General features: G+C 42.7%; 1 long non-coding RNA gene across 1 annotated transcript in view; it reads right to left on the bottom strand.

Moving 5' to 3' along the window:
* The window catches only part of LOC104863767, a 25,622-nt gene that overhangs the window by 11,262 nt on the left and 10,450 nt on the right, over positions 1 to 3,910 (bottom strand). The window lies entirely within an intron of this gene.

Here is a 3,910-nt window from a genome sequence, read left to right as displayed (position 1 = left end):
AAACCCTTGTAAAAAAAAAAAAAAAAAAAAAAAAAAAAAAAAAACAGAGAGAGGGGGAAAAAAACCCATCTTGGATACATGGCCAGCTCTGAACTAGGGACATGTGAGACATGGTCTTATTCTTTTGTTCACTGAGATTATAAAAGCAAAAAGGGTAATCTATTATCTCTGAGTAGGTGTAAATTAAGTGCCTCAATAGAGGAGCAAATAAAATAAGAGGAAAAAGGCTAATTTTTTTTAACTAAGCCCCAGTCTTCCCTGGCCCCAGATTCTGCCAGCTCTGGATGGCCCCCACTTTCACGCAGAAGGCCCTGGGACCAGCCTTCTTTCTTTTTCTTGGGGAGGTGACTTTGTTGGCCTTCCCAGGCCCCCCTCTCTTGCTGGCCTCAAAGACCAACACATTTTATTTTAAAGCTTTCACTGCTACTGATTTACTGGCAATCACCATGGAAACAAGTGTGGAAAACAGAAAGAACACAACTGAGAAAGCCTCACATAGCCAAGAATCTTGCAGTTGGAGTCGCTGCAAGGCTGGTCTGCAGGCCTGGCCTTGACTCCTCTTGAGGTTACTGGAAGCCCTGGCTGGGCGCTCCCTCCCATCCACTCTCTCCATTTCTTGCCTTCTCCTCTCTCCCCCTTCTTGGGAGCCAACTATTCATCAGGCAGGACCTTCCCTGAGTTGCCATCAGCCTTCCCCTAGGAAGGGGTCCCTTCCCCTCCCATGGGTGCTGTCTTCATGGACCACTCTTTTACGGAGTTTTCATGTCTGTATCGCCACGCCAACATACACACGGGCCAGACAGGTACTCTGCAAGGCTCCAAGCCAAGGATTAGCTAAATAAAGCCCAGCAATCCCAACTAGCCCCAGTGGGTGTATCTTCAGAATCTCCCACTCCTGCTAAGCCCTCTACCCAGAGGAGCCTTTCAGCCTGTCCAAGGGCCCTCACCATGGAAGCTGCCTCCCAAGCACTGCACCCCCTCACTGCCAGCCAGAGTAGCTTTCATCCCTACACCATCGGGAAACTGAACATCTCCCACCCTGAAGAGACTAGCTTTGCCACCTCATGCCTAGCCAGAGCTTTTGAATTTTGTTTATAGAAAGTGATTTATTTAGTTGTTTTTAAAATTATTTTAGTCAGAATCTTGCTATGTAGTTCAGACTGGCCTTGAACTTGTGATCCTCCTGCCTGAGCCTCCAAGTGGTCTGGCATTTGCATGAAGCCTGGCTTCTGCATCCCTGTTTTTGTTTTGGGGGGCCCTTTTTTTTTGTACCGTGAATCAAACTTCGGACTTTGCATTTGTGAGGCAGGCAGCAGCACTGACCTAAATCCCTGGCCGTCTGCACCCATTTTTAATGTTGACATGCCAGTGTCCTTTGGAGGTCCCAGGTCTACATTTTCCTTCTGACAGTTTGCATGTCCAGATGCTCCCTGAATAAGATTCATTCCTCATTCTTGCACCCTTTTTTCTTTGTGCTTCTATAGCCTGTCTTTTCCCTCCCCTTTTCTTACAACTGCATTCTCCAATCTCTGCCTATATGGACTCTTCTCACATTCTGAGCAGCGCCAGTCCCAGGAAGAGGGAGCCAGAGATCAGCCACAGTGAGAGGGCCATTTAAGCACACTGCTCCAAAACTCCCCAGGCTCAGTATCTTACTGCTCATATCTGAACTTTACATTTGCCTAGTCTTTCAGAACCTTAACTACTGAATCACACATGAAAATGGCCAGAAGCCTGTTTCCGTGGGAAAAATAAGTGGGTTTTATTAAAGGGTTGGAGGTAAGTTCAGTTCCAGGGGTCAAGGCAACTGGAAAAGAGAAAAACAGAGTTTGGAATTTTTTTTTTAAGCTAGGGATTTCACCATGTTACCCAGAGTGGCATCAAACTTCTGAGCTCAAGCAAGCCTCCTGCCTCAGGGCCCCTCGCCCCAGCTAAGACTTAAGTACATGCACTTAGCTCAGAGTTTGGAATCTTAATAGTCCCTAATGAGCCCAGGAAGACCAGAGGGACGGGTAGGGTGTGGCCACAAGTCCCACATGGCAGCCGAGGAGTACAGAGGAACCAAAGGGCACTGCATGAAGCACAGTGCCTGTGCAGCCCAGCCCTGTGGGAAAGATCTCGTCGTTGCCGCATCTAACAATACTACGGTAGCTAAAACGGAGGTGAGACCACACACAGCCGCACAGTGTATGTGTCATATTTCCAGATGAGACCAAACTATCCACCTACAGCACTTCTGGTTTTATCTTGACCTTAATCCTGTTTTGTTACAAAAGTTAACCCTTAGGCATTGTAAAATTGGAGAGATATGCAAGGTAGAAATCAAAACTCTTTCAGAGATGTATAACCACTTGTAAGTTAAAGTACATTTATCCAGATTGCTTTCTCCACATATTGGAATGTTTAATATATGTGCACGTATATGTAAAGTTTTACAAAGCTAGTTATCATAAAGTCATGGCCACTTAGAACTTAAGCGACCTGAAGCCTAAAAGTTGTTAACCATGTCCCTCACCTCACTCGTGTATAATTTAAAATAAAAATACTAAACAATAAAACAAAAAGTCGAAGTTTTTATTTTCCTTTAATATTTATCTTATTATAACTAATGTAATAATTACTTAGTACTTTTAAAAATAATGTATTAATTTTTTTTCTTTTTCCTCCTTGGTGCCCCAAGCATATGCCTGGTTTCCAAATTTGATAATCTACCAACGCATATAATACAAATTATCTTGAAACTTTTTTTGGTTTTGTTGTTTTCCCTCTAAGATATCTTGGGGATTACTGTGACTGGCAGGCATGGGATCCTCTCAGAAGGAAGCAGCGCTCTTCAAATGCCAGCACCTGTAGCCAAGGGTTAGCACCTCTTATGAACTGGCATGGCTTTAGTGAATTCGTGTTACATCCACTGGCAGGCACAACTGAGTTCGCAAGCAACTGAACTACTTTGAATCTCTATGCAAAGTGAGGTATAAATTAACTTATTCATTTATTCACAGGTACTTTTACCCCAAAGCAGTGAATGTGATCATCATAATTAGGGGTGAAGGTTAAAAACCAGAAAGAATTCACTGATACAAGTTTTTTCTTTGTTATCTCTGTGAGAGAATTTAGAATTAGATTGTCATAGTTTATTTTAATATGATGCTTTTGTCACTGATTACTAATTTTATTGCATTGTGGATAGAATGTTATTTGTATGCCATCAGTTTATGGGCACCCCCTCAAATGCTGCAGAAGACATGGTCATTCTTTGTAAATATTCTGCATGTGTATGAAAAGAATGGAAATTAATACTATAAATTTGCCTACTATCCTCCACAAAGATTGAAGTCCATATTCCTATTTGATTTCAAGGCAACTTTCCAAGAACAGTGGTTTCTTGGGACCCCTGGGAGACTGCTTCAAGGACCTCCCTCACATATGTACCCAAACTCCAAGGTGCTCAAATCTCTTGTAGAAAATGGTATAGTACTGCTGGATGTGGGGGCACACGCCTGTAATCCCAGCACTCCAGAGGCTGAAGCAGGAGGATTGCTGTGAGTTCGAGACCAGCCTGGGCTACACAGTGGGTTCCAAGTCAGTCTCAACTACATAGTGAGACCCTGTCTCAAAAAAACCAAATAAAAAGAAAATGGTGTAGTATTTGCGTATGACCTACACAAACCCTTCTGTGTATTGTGATTATAGTGCCTCATACAACATAAATGCTATGTTAGTAGTTTTTACATTGCATGTTCAGGGAATGACAACAAAAAATTCTGTACATATTCAGAACAGGCACTGTTTTCTCCACATATTTTCAATCTATGGTTGACTAAATTCACTGATATGGAGGCCAACTTTATTGTAAATCCTCGCTGCAACCTTCACAGGCTTTTACAAAAAAAAAAAAAAATGTATACAT

This window comes from Fukomys damarensis, unplaced genomic scaffold, assembly GCF_012274545.1.
Source record: "Fukomys damarensis isolate Sample0158 unplaced genomic scaffold, DMR_v1.0_HiC HiC_scaffold_8, whole genome shotgun sequence".
Classification (NCBI taxonomy): Eukaryota; Metazoa; Chordata; class Mammalia; order Rodentia; family Bathyergidae; genus Fukomys; species Fukomys damarensis.
This window is presented reverse-complemented; position numbering and strand designations above follow the sequence as displayed.